Source organism: Sturnus vulgaris, chromosome 11 (assembly GCF_052056855.1).
Source record: "Sturnus vulgaris isolate bStuVul1 chromosome 11, bStuVul1.hap1, whole genome shotgun sequence".
NCBI classification, from domain to species: domain Eukaryota; kingdom Metazoa; phylum Chordata; class Aves; order Passeriformes; family Sturnidae; genus Sturnus; species Sturnus vulgaris.
In genome coordinates this window covers 6,315,836-6,332,275 of record NC_142253.1, presented here as the reverse complement: position 1 = coordinate 6,332,275, position 16,440 = coordinate 6,315,836, and the positions used below count along the sequence as shown (strand labels likewise).

The following is a 16,440-nucleotide window of genomic DNA, read 5'->3' as shown; positions in this document are numbered from 1 at the left end:
ATCAGAGATGCAGCTGTAGCTCAGTCTCTCTGAGGAATAAGTCCTGATTCATTAATGGTCAATAAATACAAGAGAAAAACTGGATAAACTTGAGTGATTAGGCCAGTTGTCAACACTGGAGCTATCAGAACACTGTCACTTCCAATCTGCTTGAGAATATACACAAGACCAAGCTCAGACACCACAAGTGAGAGCATCAGATAATGATGTAAAATTATCCCAGCAAGGCTTATTTTTCTAGATTTTGCATGTCCTTCATCTACTCAGTAAAACCATCAGCAATGTCTGATCTGACCACATTTCTTCCTGTTGTTTGTGGCCCTCCCATATTTCAGTCAGACACTGCTGCAGGCCAGGAGCTGGACTCAAGGATCCTGATGGGTCCCTTCCAACTCAGCATATTCTATGTTTCTGTGATTATATGATTCTAGGAGGGGTATGAGAGTGGTTCTTCAGCCCACCATGGTCACCTATTGCCTTTGGTAAAGGTACAAGGTACACATGGCCTGAACTCTGATGCTGTTGCAGCAGCAAAAAAGCTTAATTGTATGCAATATCTATGCAGCATAAAACCTGAAAATCCATACCAGTCACATCTCCTCACATTCAGCTCAGCCATGCTCCAGATTTATAGGCCATTTCTGAGTGATTTTGTTCCTAGGAATGCATCCTGGCTAAGACTGCCTTTGCATGCATCATGCTGCTTTTGATTTAATCTTGATTAATTATTTTTGTCCAGCCATTCAGAGCCCACTCATTGGAGGCACTGATTTATGATGCAAGGCATGAAATAGCCAGATTCTATTAGAAAGATTTGCAGTTACAAGACTGAAGCATTATTTATTGGAGCTTCACTGGTAATTGGTAATTTTTCCACCAGCACCTGTGAGTGGGCAAGAGGATTCTGTTAGGCATTTTCTGAGATGATTACTAGTTTTATTTACTTGTCTGTTTTCAACAGCCACGTGAGAATAACAATTGTTGTGGGTATTGAACTACATACATTTAAATAAGACAGAAACACTCTCAGTGGTAAATGGAGAGGAGGTGTTTGCAGCACTGAGCACATCTAATACCTGGATCTCTAGGCAAAAAGACACAGGCCTTATTGACTTTTAATGCAATCAGTTAAATGTCCAGAAATAGAAGAGTTGAATACTGACTTGTACCTCACAAATCAGCTGAAAGCTTTCCACTCTAGCTTTCATGCCAATATAAAAAAATGCCGCTCCTGCAGTTTCATGACTGGTAATTTTGTGGGAGTTAAAAATACATATATACATATTTGAACAAATATTTTCCCTTCTCCCATGCAGACCTGATGCTGCCTGTGCTGAGAGGGGAGGCAGGGACAGCCCTGGGACTCTGGAGCAGCCACATCTCTGCTCCTCAACCCCTGCCTGGGCTGGGCTTTACTGCTCTGCTCCTCCCTGCTCCTCTATTCTTTATAAACCAGCTTGTGGCAGCTGATTTGATTCTGGGGTGTAAATGCTCCAAGAGAAAGATGTCTGATTATTTTTCAAGGGATTGTGTGTTTACAGTGGAGAGGTGGCAGAGGGTCTGAAGGGAGCTGGGCTCAGTAGGTCAGGCAACTCTCCAAAACCAAAACAGTTCAGGAAAGTTCCAAACAGGCACCACATAGATGAGGTTTAAGTCTTTCTTCTGTGCTGTGGTGCTGCTCTGTGCTGCTCACCAGGATGTTAGATACTGCCCTTGTTTTATTGCCCCCATGGAAATATGGGATTTCCAATGCCAATTAAGAAGTACTTAGATATTTAAAGGAATTCAGCCTAATTTATGTAAACTTGGTCAGGAAATGGTCCATTTTTGTCTTAAGGTACTGATGACCAAATTTAGGCAGCAAAGCCACCCTGCTCCTTCAGGAGCCCAGGGCTCACACCACATATCAGTGCTTGCCCTGGTTAGGTGGCTCTGGACAGAGCCACACACCCAAAAGCTCTTCATTTCTCTCTCCAACACTAAGCCCTTTGCATTATGTGCAAAGAGAAAGCTCTGGTTAGTAAGAAATATAAGTTTTTCCTCTGCACCTTGCCCTGTGGTCCCATCATTTTTAGCAATCCAAACAGGACTGGCCTCCCTCAGTGTGTACTTAGAAGCCCAGTGAGTAACACATAGGAAATGAGGGGAAGGATGCTGGAAGTTCTGTGGCATCTTTTGTAATAGATAGGGTCTTAACCCCAGTGTCCTGGATAAACTCCAGTTCTGGTAATTGCATTCTGCATAGTTAAAATCCCCCTGCAGTTTCAAATGAATCCATTATTGCTCACTTCCTTCCCCAAATTGCTGTGCAGTTTTGCTTTGTGCTGCTGAAGAGTTGCTTTGTTTCACCTGAGGGATGATGGCATTTCATGACTGTATGAAATGGGCCTGAGTGCACAGTTTGTACAACACTCAGTGAAACACTTTGGGATTATTCATAATGAAATATCCGCTCCCTGCAAATGAATGGGTGTATAATGTTGGGTGAAGTAGGGCAGCACAAAGCATGACTTCTCTCTGTACTTGAAAGTTGGTAATATAAAACTTAAAAGAGCAGTAAAAGACAGAAGTTTTCTAAAATTCCCCTTATGCAGCTAAGCATGCAAGCTCTAAGTGACAGTCTCTACTTTCCCATATTGTTATTGATTAATTGCTCTACTTCAATTTCCTTGTCCTAAGTGGAAACATTACAATCGTAATTTCAATCTCTGGCCATGATACAAACTGATCCTAAATCTTTAAATTGTGTCAGTGGGAGGAGGTGACGGGGGGTGGAAGGAAAGCTTTTTATTTTTATTACTAATTTTCATGTGTTCCAAGACTCACTAATTTCACACAGATGTAGAGAAACCACAAGGTATTTCTGCTGCAGTCAAACCCGGGAGATGCCTCAGCATCATAAACTTGCTCTGGCATGATCTTGTCCCAGCAGTGTGTCCTGGTAAGAAATCTGAGGATATTCCACAAACATCAAAACATACAAGTCTTTCTAGAGCTGAGCCAGTGACCTTTTTCAACTCCAGCTGGCTGAGTTATAACTTTGTTCCCTTTTGAGATTCAGGCTTGTCCTTTTTGTGCTCATTGCTTGTGGTCTTGCAAGAATGTCACAGGCATTTTGTGAATTTCCAGCCCATCCTGGAAGGAAATGGTACCACCTAGAAGCTCTGTGTCCCATAGGTGAGAAACACTTTCTAGGAGCCTTAGCAGGGGAGAAAATAGCCACGACCCCCACCCTTGGGAGAAGCATTCTTCAGTAATACCATTCCTCTGACCCAGGGCAATTATTCACAAAGGAGAAGGTCAATATAATGGTGTAAGTAGATTCCTCATGCCCTTTTCTTCTCTGCAAGGTAGGTTGCAATCTGCTACTCGATTGCTCGAGCACTGTTTTGATGAAGGCTAAGAATGAAATCAATAGAAAAGATTATAGAAAATTATGTATGATGTGGCATTCTTCAGGGGGAAAAAAAAAGCTTAATTTGAAACAGAAAAATGCCGGCTTGGGAGCCACATGTGTATCTCATTTGGAAAAAAAATCTGTACTGTTATTAAAGTAGTCACAATGAGAGTATTAGCTACAAATTAGGTATGTGTATTAGGAAGGCAGCATTGTGTGGATGGGAGAGGGGCAGCAGCATGTCTTAAACTGGGACACACATCAAATGAAAAACCAAAGGATCTGCTGGCTGGGCAGAGGTCAGCTCAGGACCCAACCGAGCCCCAGTGCTATTTTATGCATAAACAATATTTTGAACATAAACCACAATATCTTAAGAGCTGTCCTCTGGTAAATAAATTGTCATAGAGTAAATACCAAGCCTTTCCTTGAAGATTTGGAGGGGCAGGGAAGCCAGCATGAGTAACAAACCACAGCTGACAGTGTGCCATGCTTCAAATGCCAAGGAGCACGTTCGTGGCACTGTTCCCCCCAGGACTTTGGCCTCTCCACATGGCAGCCTCGTGCCATCAGAAAGGACCCCAAAAACCCAGCTAGGACTTTCTCCCTTCCCAAAACATTGATTTTTCTGCAGCATCTGAGGTAAAGATCTCTTCTCCTTCCTCCATTCCCAATCCCACATTGCAGGGTGGGACCTCTGGAACAGAAAAAAAGCAATGATTTTCTTCCCACATGCCACCCAAGCTTGTTCCCCTTCCTCTTTCAGGAAGGAGGTGCTATTCCACTCTCAGTTTGAATATTAACAGTCCTTTAAAATTATATGAGAACTGGCTGCATTGGGCTGGAGGGCTTCTCTCCCAGGCCCCAATAATGCCCTGATTTTGAAATAGAAAATTTTCATAAGTAGGTCTTCCGAGATTTTGAAACTTTTGAAATACAAAACCGGGAAATGAGTAGTGCATTTTTTTTCCATGTTCCTGCCTGCCCTTTTTCCTTTTTCTCCAGTGAGAAAAGTTAAAAAAAAAAAAAAAAAAAAAAAAAGAGAGAGAGAAAGAGAGAAAGATGGAGAGAAGGAAACAGGAAGCATAGATGAGACATTACTATAAAACGGATTATTTTTATTAAAAGTCCTGTCAGAGCGCTTTGATAAAAGAAGTTCTTTTTCCCAACATTGCGGTGGGGAAAGGATCGTGGAGGACAAATTAGAGGAGCGTCGCTTGTGCTTCCCAGCCGAGTTAATTCTGTTAGAGAACTGTCGTGACAGCGCTATTTACATAACCACCCTCGCTGGGAATCGCACACACGGCGCTGCTCCAGCTTCCCAGCCAAGACCCCGGGCAGAGCCGGCTCCCGAGGCGCCGGGATCCGCGCACGGGTGGAATTCACAGCGGGAAGAGCGCGCTCAGCCTGCCCGGGCGGGCCGGGCTCGCCGGAGCGCGGTACCGGGACGGGCCCGCAACGGGACCCGCACGGCGCGACCACAGCACCCTCTGCTGTAGCTGTGCCGGACGGGACCGACACCCGGACACGGGACCGACACCTGGACACGGGACAGACACCTGGACACGGGACAGACACCTGGACACGGGACAGACACCCGGACACGGGACCGACACCCGGACACGGGACAGACACCCGGACACGGGACCGACACCTGGACACGGGACAGACACCCGGACACGGGACAGACACCTGGACACGGGACAGACACCTGGACACAGGACGGACACCTGGACACGGCACCTGGACACGGGACAGACACCTGGACACGGGCACCTGGACACGGGCATGGACACCTGGACACGGACACCTGGACACGGGCACAGACATCTGGACATGGGCACAGACATCTGGACATGGGCACAGACATCTGGACACGGGCACAGACATCTGGACATGGGCACAGACATCTGGACATGGGCACAGACACACATGGCACAGCTGAGTGCTCAGAGCTGCATCGTGCAGGGACATCCATGTCTGGATGCTCCACTGGCTGCAAAAATCCCCTTTAAGACTTTCTAGACACACATTATCATGGTTTTTGGTATCAACATAAACTACTACTACCTCTTTTGACTTTCCTCCTCTTTTGACTTTCCTCCTCTTTCCTTGGTGGCTAACTATGACAGTGAAACTGAGTTTGCTATTTAAAACACAAATAGTTCTTAATTTAACTCTCAGACACTGGATCTTGCTATGCCTATAGGCATAGATGGAATACTACTTTTAGAATATTTATTCCTCATGAACGTGTGTAAGCCCTGTAATCAAATGAAGGTCACAATCTTCTGATTAGCCAAACAGATTGAGCTCTCTAAATCTCACATACTTTCCTGCTCTTAGATCTTTACTATGGCTCTTTGCAGTGTCCTTTCCAAGTTTTGCAGCCTCCTTTCTGAGATGGGGGAGGTAGAATTGCATTTGCTATTCCAGTCTCACCATAACAACGGAGTAGGAGAAGGTTAATCCATTCATTCCCTCTTCTCCCATGTCCCTGGTCTCAGCAGATGTACAGGTCAACAGCACTTGCGATGCTTTATTTCATTTGATTTCCTCTAAGAAGAGAATAAAATTTCCATTCAGAATACCAGTAAAAAAAAATAAAATCTTATTTTGGTTTTAAGGCCTGAACCTTTTATTGTGTTTCCATTAAATATTAATCCCTGATCCAGTAAGGGACGTTGTTTTGAACCCAGAAGAATTAACATGACCTTGGTTTGCAAGTATGTTTAAGAAGGCATCTGGCACATGATGTTCACTCCTTTTTATTAGAGAAAATCCTATGCAGGCATATGCCTCAGGAAAGAGTGCAGTAGTATTTCATACTACATGAGACACTCCTTGTGCATTCAAAATTTTCCCTGGTGACAAGTATGAATTCTTCCCCCTTATAGAAGGAAACTTGCCTTGCAGTCACAGCAGCTAAAAAGAGGTCACCTTTGCCTTCAAAAAGAGGCTCTTCAGGAATCTGCGTTCTGCCATCATCTCATTCTTGGAAAAAAATGAAGACATAGCCACGTAAAGAGATGTATTTATAGCCACCATTGGTTTAATTTCAAACTGTTAGTTCCTCAACACCCTATCCATAAAATAGCTGTAAAAGCAACTGCTTGCAAGAAGCTCTTGCACTGTCCCATGAGCACTCACAGCTATTTATTTATGATGGAGATCATGGAAGAAGAGCAGAGAAAATTGCACTTAGATTCCTTGAAGCAATTTTTTTTGGCTGTAAGAACCGAGCATGAATTTATTGTGTAAATACAATTTAGGGTCACTCTTTAAAGCAGAGGTGATTACTCAAGGATGGAAGTATAAGCTGTTATATGCATTGACAGAACGATGTGTTCACAGAACCAGATACAATCCATGCTTTAACACCCAAGTCAGGCACAGGGATCTCAGCAAGTACAATTTAAAAAGTAATTGAAATATCAATATATATATTCACATTATTTTACTTGCAGCCAGACCATTATTGTAGTACATGTCAACAGGGCTAGCTATAAGAGATGTTACAGAAGTACATTGAACAACACATATTGGAAAACAAGTCAGGCTCAGACTGCACATGCACAGCTCACACCATGGCCAGAATGGCTCTCAAGGGGTGCCCCCAGAGCTGCCTGGAATTGCTACAGAAAATGCACCCCCCAAACCCATACAGGGAGCCCTAAGTGGAGCTGCAGAAACAACATAAGACAGTGACGAGAGGGTGAATTATTTAGGGTGGTTCCAGTTTCCTAAATTCTGCCCCAAGCCATAATGCTGTCATGGGGGCACCCTGTGGGCAGCAGGCTGGGGAGGTGGTGCCTGGAGCCCAGAACCCCCCATGGTCTTTTGGGCATGCACTGCACTGCAGTACAAATACTAAACAGTAGTAAATTAGCTGCATTCCTAATGTGAACATTTTTTTTTTTTTTTTTGGTAGTTGACGAAAACTCCATGACAGGAGAAAGATAAGAGTCACTTATAAATATTTATCATCAGTTATTTTTTCTATTCTCAAGAAAGAGAATATTCTCTTTACTGAGAAAATAGAGTCTCATTAGGCTCTGCAGAAACCAATTATAAGATGCTCATCATCTTTCAACTTCCACAGGTTCTTAATTGCTGTGGGAGAAACAGTTGCTGTTAAATAGCTATTTTTATATGATCCAGATATTATGACGGTTGCACCAGTAAAATGCACAGTATATTTATGCCATTGCTCTTAAATTTTTATCTTCCTGGATTATTGATGTGGTCATTGCAAACTGTCCACTTAGCAAGATAGATGCAATTAAAGTAAAATGGATGGGATAATAAGTTTATATGCACTGTACAAAACCCCACAGGCATACACAGATCCCTGGTGCATCCTCATCCCTCTCAGCTAAACCAGGGAAGATTCCAAAGGTGTGCTGCAGCTTTAAAATATAATTCCTCCCAGCTGAATTTCTCCAGGCTCTAAAAATTCAGGAGTTCATTAAAACATCATGACATCTAAAAATAATTACTAAATGAGAGTTTTGAAGGTGGCAGACTCTTAAATTGCCTTCTAAATTTTGGCCCTGCAGCTTTGCATGTTCAGCTTTCTTTTTGGAGTCTGTTAGTGCACTAAATATTTACTCCTTTCCTGTCCTTTAAGGGAAGCTCAGATTCTCATGAAACATCACAACTAAATAACCTCATATCACCTCACCAATACCAAGAACAAAAAGTCCTTTAGATCTTAAATTAGTGACTAACAAAGGTGGAGGAGACACTGGGAACTTTCACATAGGATACACCAGGAGGGAGGTTATTCATCCAAACCCTTTGAGATGTCTGCTACTGGTTCTTAAGAAAGAGCTGAGGAAGTCAGGCTGTCCTGAGCCACAAATGTCCTCCTCATGATGGAGCTGCATGAACATAGCTGGTTCTCCAACTTTCTTCCTAAAGAGTTGAAGGTAAAAGAGGATCTTGAGTTTTCCCAAACAGGTCCACAATTGATTCAATCAAGCTAATCAGAAAAACTGAATTTATGGAATGGATGTGCAAAAATAGGAGAAAAAGAAGCATAAGGAAACCAAAAAGAGCCAAAGACTTCACTCAGCTGAGAGCATTTTACAGGTGCTTAAGGAAAAATAACTCCTCCCAGCAGGCAAACTTCACCTTGTCCTACCTGAACGAGTGACATTCACCATCACGGTATATTAGAGAGGATGAGCTGGGAGGGAGTGTGATAAATTGCTGTAATTAAAGAAAGAAAAAGGCACCAAATTAGCTGTCAAAAAGGAGGACTACAAAAGTGTTCCTGGGATGAGATGATGCACATGGTTAGACAGAGCTTGGGATACTCCAGGCAGTAAAAGCACAGGAGATCCCCAAACATCCTCTAGGTGCTTCTGTCACACCTGGAGTATTAACCAAGCCTGCAGCACTCCCCATCCTCCTTTCTCAGCCTCTGCAGGGCAGAACTTCCCTTTGCCTTCCAGACTGTTGTATAACCCTGTGTGTAAATGACACTTACAGCGAGGGGAGTGAGTTGACACTACTGAGGGCTTTGTCAGGCTCTGCAGGGTGCCCTGGGATGCCAGTTGTGGCACTCAACTGAGAGCTTAATATTGCTGTACCCCTGCCTGCAAATGGTGGTTGCTAGGAGGCAAATACCATATTGAGAAACCTGAAAGGAAGTAACAATTTCAGGTCCAGTTTGGGGCTCATTGAAATCTTTCTGTTGATTTTAAATAGGATGTGGTGCAGCCTTTAGCAAAGATAGTGGAATTTTTTTTAAGAAGCGAAAATGAATGTCATCCAAATTACTCCAGGTAATAAGGATGGACAACAACGGGCCATTGGAAAGGAAGAATTGCTGGGGAAAATGAAAGGCAGCATCAAAGAGCTTCAGTGAAAATCTTCCTGGGAAAAGCTAACAATGGAAACTTGTATAAAACATGTGTTATTCCTCGGCCATTCTCATGCCAGGGTTAAATCTGGCAGAGCCACTGGGGGTTTTCCACATGGCCATTCTCACCTAATGAATTCTGTCTACCTGCAAAGCTGTACCAAATTCTTTCTGCACTTTGTCCTTCCTGCTCTCTCACTGTGGAATCTTGCAGTGATTTTAGGTGTTGATCTGAGCTATAGGAGGTTTAAAGTTCACTGGCTGGGGCCAGGGGAAGTTTTCTGGCATGTGGTGTGAACCCACTGCAGAACTGCTCTGGACCCCTCTCCATTGTGTGCACAAAAACACCCCAGGAGCCCTGAAACGCTGCTGCTGTTCTGTGCAAACACAAAAGAGAATAAAGGAATTTTCAAAGTGGAAAAAACCCCATCAGACCTGGATGAAACACAGTCAAACAAACAAAAGCTCTCCCTGCCTACTGTACTGTTGCAGGACAAGTCCTTTTGTTCAGCAGTCCCTAACAGCTCCCTATTAGCAGAGCTCTCTCCTCATCCCAGCTGAGCTCTGGCAGCTTTTCAGCTCCTTCCTGGCAACTCCAGCCCTGCTCGTGCTATGGACTTCCTGGGAGCTGGGAGTGATGCCCAGCAAGGCAACTCCCTTATTTTGGGGAAGGACAGAGCTCTGGCTGTCTGGTGGGGTGTCCCTGAACAAGAGTGGCTGGCCAGGACACCACAGCCACACAAACTCTGCAGCCAAACACCTGTAATTAGCAGAACAATGTCCCCAGGTCTCCTACCATCCCAACTGACCCAGATCTCAGCTGGGGGTGACCTACCAGCCATATCCATGTGGACACACCCATTCCTCTTTCCCTTACCTGGCCTGTCCTGCTGTGAGTGCTCAGGGCTGGGGACAGTGTGACACACCCCTGGCACGATGTGCAGCACACTCTGATCACCCCAAGCAGTGTAGGGTTTAACAATCTCCATTGGCATCATAGGATGGGTGTTGGTTTTTTGGTGGTTTTTTTTTTTTTTTTTTGGTTGGTATTATTTTGTTTATCTATTCTCACTAAGAAGACAACACAGAGAAATAAGATCAGTCAGCAGTAACACGTGGGGGTTTTGTGTGATTGTTTCCACAGGAGCTGCATGGGGATAAAAGCATGCTGCAAAACCGTGGAAAACAGTGTTTTCATCACCTTCAGGAAATCCCTGGTGGGGTGTAAGAGTCTGCTCACTGCTCAGGTATTCACACCTACCCTGGTCCTCTAGGGGAGGGATAATTTCCTCAGGGTTTGACTGTGTTCAGTGGAAAAGAAGACACCACTTTTTTGCTAGTGAAAAAAAACAACTCCCCAAAGGAAAAAAATGCACCACTGTGATCCTCACTCCCTGAGTGCTAATGTGGCTTAAGCAGAATCACACGGAGTGTCCACCAGCTGAGGAATGGTCCTGCCATCCCAAAAACATTACAGTCTTAAATACCCTCACCAATGAGCAAGGAGTGATTAAAGTTGACTGTTCAAAAAGGCATAAAAATGCAATTCCATTTCCCAATAAAATCTGGTAAGTGATTTTTAGCAGCATGATATGTAGTTCCTTGCTCGCCATATTCAAATATTTGCACTAAACAGGTAAATTACACGATTCAGGGTCCAGAAAACTAAAACCTTCACATCATGGGTGGAAGATTAAATCACAAAGCTCACCTGTTTGGGACTGGCAGGATCCAAACTTTGCAGTGCAGGCTCAACTTCTCAAGTTCCCAGCTGTATGCCATCATCTCACCTGCACATCATTGTTACCTGGAGTTTGCTCAGGTGTAATAATAAGCCAGGAGAGTCTTTACCTTATCAAATCTATAAAGCGACCAACAAACTTGAATCAAGCTGTTTTAAATAAACGATTAAAAAAAGATTAACATTTTGTGGATGGAAACATGGAAGTTAATTTTTAATGATCCCAGATCCAAGGAAACCTACTGCTTGTGCTGGTTTCAGCTGGGGTAGAGTTAATTTTCTTCACAGTGGCTGGTGCAGGGCTCTTTTTTGGACAACACAGGGCTGATAATGCAGAGGTATTTTTGTTGTTGCTGAGCAGGACTTACACAGAGCCAAAGCCTTTTCTGTTTTTTGTACTGCCACATTGGTGAGGAAGTTGGGGGTGCTTGGGAGGAGACACAGCCAGGACAGGTGACCCAAAGTGTCCAAAGGATACTTCGTGCCATATAATATCATGTTCATATATAAACTGGGGGGAGAAGGAGGAAGGGAGGGGACATGTTTGGAGTGGTGGCATTTTTCTTCTCAAGTGACAGCTACATGAGATGGGGCCCTGCTCTCCTGGAGATGGAACACCTGCTTGCCCAGGGGTGAATTAATTCTCTGTTTTACTTCGCCTGTGTGCTTGGGTTTTGCTCTCCCTATTAAACTGTCTTTATCTCAACCCATAAGTTTCCTGGCTTTTAGCTTTCCAGTTCTCTCCCTTATCCTGCTGGTGGGGGAGTGAGTGAGCAGCTGCCTGGGGCTTGGCTGCTGCCTGGGGTGAAACTATGACACTGCTGGATACAACCAATGATTCACACAAGTGATGGAAGATCCAAACCCTGTCCCACCAGTGCTACTGTTCCACTATCATGATCTGAATTTGCCTGTACCTGATGGACTGGGAAGTTGCAAGGGAGCAGACCATTGCCTGTTCTCCAGCTCAGCCCTTCTGGAGATCCAAATCCCACCAAACCCAGCTGCTACTACCCTAAGAAAAAAATATAAGTGGCAAAGCAGAGGCTCCTAAATAGGAATTATATTTAGATTGATTAAGATAGCCATTGTGTGTCAATTTATTTAAATATAAATGGATTGTTTGGAATGTGTTCATTGAAGACTAACAGCTCCTGAATGCAATACAGATATATGGCTAATTATAAAGTCAAGCAGCCATTATTAATGTTTCTAATGATCAATTTGTATTCCAACAACACACAATCATCAACTTTAAAGCTCCAACAGTCACAGTAATTGGGAGAAGAGACTACTCTATGCAGAAAGCAATCAGCCAGCCAGTGCCTGCCTGGAATAAGAGGTAAAAAGCTGGGTTTTCAGGGGCCTACACTGAGGCCTGAGAGCTGATAGCTGGATGGAGGCTGGAGGGTTTTTTTCCTTGGTAGGCACAGCCTGGAGGAGGCTGTCTGAAAAGATGACAGAAATGTTGCTGGAAGGGGGATACACACAAGGGTCTGTAAGGCTGTACAGACTCTGGGCACGGTGGGAGACCTTAATACAATTCCAGAGTGATAGAGAGGCAATAGGACAAGCAGTCTCTGAGTACAAACAAAATTTACTCATTTAGATACACTTAAATGCAATAAATTTTTCATGGAAAAACAGATCAGTTGTAACTTCCATTCTGCATGTCAGTTGAAGGAGCAGGGATAATTTAATACACTGCACTTGCAATTCTGTGCAACCAGAGCATCATGTGGCTGGGTCACTGCCAGGAAAAAAGTAAACGCGTTTTTTTGAAGAGAGCATCTCTGGAAGTAAATTTGGGCCAAATTAGATTTATCAAGCACTGGCACACTTGGAGGCCTGTGGAGAGAACAGCTTCTCCCACCAGGCCAAGGGGCTTGTCCCAAAAGAATCTTGCTGAGGTTTCAGGGCCAAGGCTCACACGTGGGTGTTGGGACTTTGGTGCAAATCAAGCACCTGAGCCTTCCCAGGGCACCTCATCATGGCCCTGGACCTGAGTGCTCACTGGAACCCTGTGAAGGGTGGTGGTAGGGAGAGCAGGAGGCAGGAGCTTGTGGGTGGGCTCAGCCTCTGTCCATCCCATAGCCAAAGAACCCTGATGGACCATTCACAGCACAGCCTTGGAGGGAGCAAGGCTGGCAGTGGGGCTGGGGCACCATTCATGACTTCCACTTGCCATCCCTCTCTTGCAAGGATGCACAGCTTTCCCTGCATCCTGGAGAGGATGGGATTCTTTGCAGCAGCTTTCTGGTGCAGGCTGGAAAAATCTCAGGGCAGATGTACATTTGGGATTTGGCTTAGAGCTAGCTCTAAGTGCTGTTCTCCCCTTGAGGTATAAAACAAGGGGTTATCCCTCCAGCTTCTATAATTCACTGCAAAAGCAAAGGTGAGATGTAGTGTAGGATGGTGCCAGGCAAACAGTGGAAGGAAAGGGAACTCAGAAAGGAGGTTCCCTGTCCCTGTCCTTCCTGGCCCATTCTTCCCATCACTGCAAAGGTCCAGGTCTGAAGGGCATCTCAGCAGAGAAATTCCTGGTCAGGAAAGACCTTGGAGTGAAGTTTTGGGCTGTCTCTCCCAGTTATAACAAACAACTTTGCAAAAGGAAAGAGACCAATATTTCTTTCCTGGCAGAAACAGCTTCTGCCACAACATGTTGGGCATTCACCATTCCCAACATCAAATAAAAAGAAAAATCACACCAGTGTTAATATATTTTTCCATTTTTCCAACACTGATTCTGTCTGGTCTCTGGTGTAAACCATGTCTGGCTTTTTACATGTCCCTCTTCCCCACTTTTGTGGCTTCACCATTGCCTGCTTTCTGAAGTGCATGGGGATGTGGCTCCTGGATACACTCCCAGGTCCCAAAGTCCACAGCATCCTTCTGCCTGGGATGCCTTTCCCTGGGAGCTCAGAGCAAAGGCTCAGTAAAGCTGTGCTGTCACTGGGAGATGAAAATGTTCAAGGTGTTGAGCCTGGTAGCACCTCTGCAAAACAGAATTTGAGGCCTTGAAGAACAAAGCTTCTTAGTGGGCTTAGAATCAGCCCCATCAAGAGGAGGGAGATTATTGGATCGTGGGGTAGGAAGTCTGGGAAAGACTTCAGCTCAGCACTTTTGGACTGTAGCACCCCCTTGTCCCAGGAATCAGCTCCACCTCAACTCTCTCAATGCATGTTAGCCCAACATGTCCTAAAAGCTTTCCAAAGGCTGTATGGTGTTTCCCAGGAAGTTCTCGGGACACTTTGCCAGCCTTTCCACCAGGATCCCTGTGGCACCCAGTGTGACACAGCTCAGCTCCCACTGTGCTCTGTGGCCAGGGAGGATGAACCCAGCATGGCCCCATCAGTGATGGCAGCTCAGCCCAGCATCCCCCAGCCCTCCTGCCTGGAGCCCCCAAACCACCCCTGGACCCAGCTCACATGTCATGTTTGCCTTTGCTTTGTTTTGCCAGAGGGTGGAAGGAAACTGCAGCCAGACGAACAGTCTCCCTCTACCCTTTGATCTTCAGCCAGCACAGAGTGTGTCAGATAGTCACCCAAATCTAGAAGGACAAGAGTATTACTCAGAGAAAAGCTTTATGGCAATTGCTTGATGCTTCACCAATTCAGCAACTAAATCTCAACAAAAATATATATCTGCCTTCTATTCTGGGACAGCTGCTCATCCTTCGGCATCCTTCACTGCAGTGACAGAACAGCACTCAAAGTGTATTTTAGCCTTTAAGAAATACACTCAGAGCTCGGAAAAACACTTCAAAGCTCCATGACTGGTTAAAACAGCGTTAATACCTGGCCGGTTGGTGTCTGATCTCTGCATCACAAAGAGGTGTAATTGCCATTGTCACCCCCTGCCTATACCTCTCCTGCTTTGTTGTTTGGAATTGCAGGCAGTTCCCCACTGCCTGTGGACAGTCTAGCACTGCATGTGTTAGTAATGAGCTGCCATGGCTCACTCTCAGAATATGAACTCACTGCAGAAAACGAATCTCCCTGACTTTCTAATTCCTTGGCAAGGCAGGAGGTTGTTCCTGCAGCTGGAGCACCAGCCATAGGTCAGGGGCTGCCTTCCAGCTCAGGGACCTTTGGACAGAGGTGGAAGGGGCAGAGGGTCTAAAGAGCCAGTGCTGAGGAGCCACTGTAGTGATTCCCGCATTTAGGAAACATCAGAACAAATTGCCAGAAGTGCAGCCCTGGCGGGGACAGCAGGCACAGCATTTGACATCTGCAGTGTGTGACAGCTGCCCTGAGCCCCTGCTCAGCACAGCTCCACATGCACAGCTCCTGCTGCAAGCAGGATGTGAAATCTGCTCGAAACAGATGTGCTATGAATTGATAAGGTGTCAAATAGTCCTGACGCTGTCTCCAGAGATAATATCAAGACGTAGATTTACGCTTCAACCCAACTGCAAATCTCCAGCCTGCGACACCCCATGCAGTGGCTGGGGGTCTGAGGAAGGTGCTGCACACCTTGTTCCACACACACCCAGCTTAGATTAGCCACAGCAAATACCAAAACCTCTGGATGGTTATGGTCATTTGCCTTAATGCACCTTGATCCTGCCAGGGCCACCTCTCCAGTTTGCAGGGCTTTGGTTGGGCTTTGGTTACATGAGAAATGTTCAGGATGATTCCCTTTTGCTCTCCATATCGTTGCTTCATCTATGACCCCAGTTAACCTGCATCTGCACTAGGGTAAATATTTTCCAGGCTCAGCAGTGCAATTGTGAAGTGTAAATTCACATCAGTTTTCCTTTTCTTTAAATTGCTTTCAGCATTCCAAAGAAAGGAACAGATGACTTCACCACCATATTTATTTAAAGAAAATTAATTAACCTCATGGCAGAACTGTGAGTCTCAGATGAACCAGCATGTCATTTAAATGATAGGCACAGCTTTCCTTACCTGGTTATTCAGAAGAGTGATGGCAGCCACTGCATGGTGATGCTCATGCAGTGTGTGCTGAGGCTCTGGGAGAAGGCAGCAATCACCTGGAGCTGCACCAGGGCTGGATTCTCACCACCAACGCCTTTCAGCACTGGTTATGAATGCTGACGGTGACAGCAAAGTGGGAGCTGAGGCTCAGCTCTCATAATCATGCAGCTCAGAGCAGTTTGAATGCCTACAGAAAAAATACACTTTACAAAATCAGACACATTCATGCTGGTGTCACTTTGCAAGGGATAAGCAGATACAGAGCACTTTTAGAGCTGAAGAACAGTGGCTCATTAGGTGTCAGAACAGCTTCCCAGCATCTGCATGATTTGCACAAGCTCTGGAACAGCATTTCCTTGAATCCCTGTGTTAAACTGCACCAAAGGCTGCTCTGCCTGGCAGCACCAGAAGCACACCAAGCTCCTGTGTGTGAGGCAGGTTGAGCCTCAGCCAGGGATCTCCATCCTTAGCTTCCCCAGAGGCTGCCCAGGCA

At 45.2% G+C, this 16,440-nt stretch overlaps 1 long non-coding RNA gene across 2 annotated transcripts in view; it reads right to left on the bottom strand.

Annotated features, from left to right (window-relative positions):
• LOC106851309 (uncharacterized) overlaps positions 1-16,053 on the bottom strand; it is a 78,289-nt gene extending 62,236 nt beyond the window's left edge. The window contains exons 1-2 of one of the 2 annotated variants that reach the window (XR_015805993.1): positions 15,918-16,053; positions 5,840-5,955 (exon numbers count right to left, since the gene is read on the bottom strand). This is a non-coding gene — a long non-coding RNA (uncharacterized LOC106851309). The remainder of the gene's footprint in view (positions 1-5,839; positions 5,956-15,917) is intronic. The other variant, XR_015805994.1, reaches the window with a different exon arrangement.
• Positions 16,054-16,440: the final 387 nt, after the last annotated feature.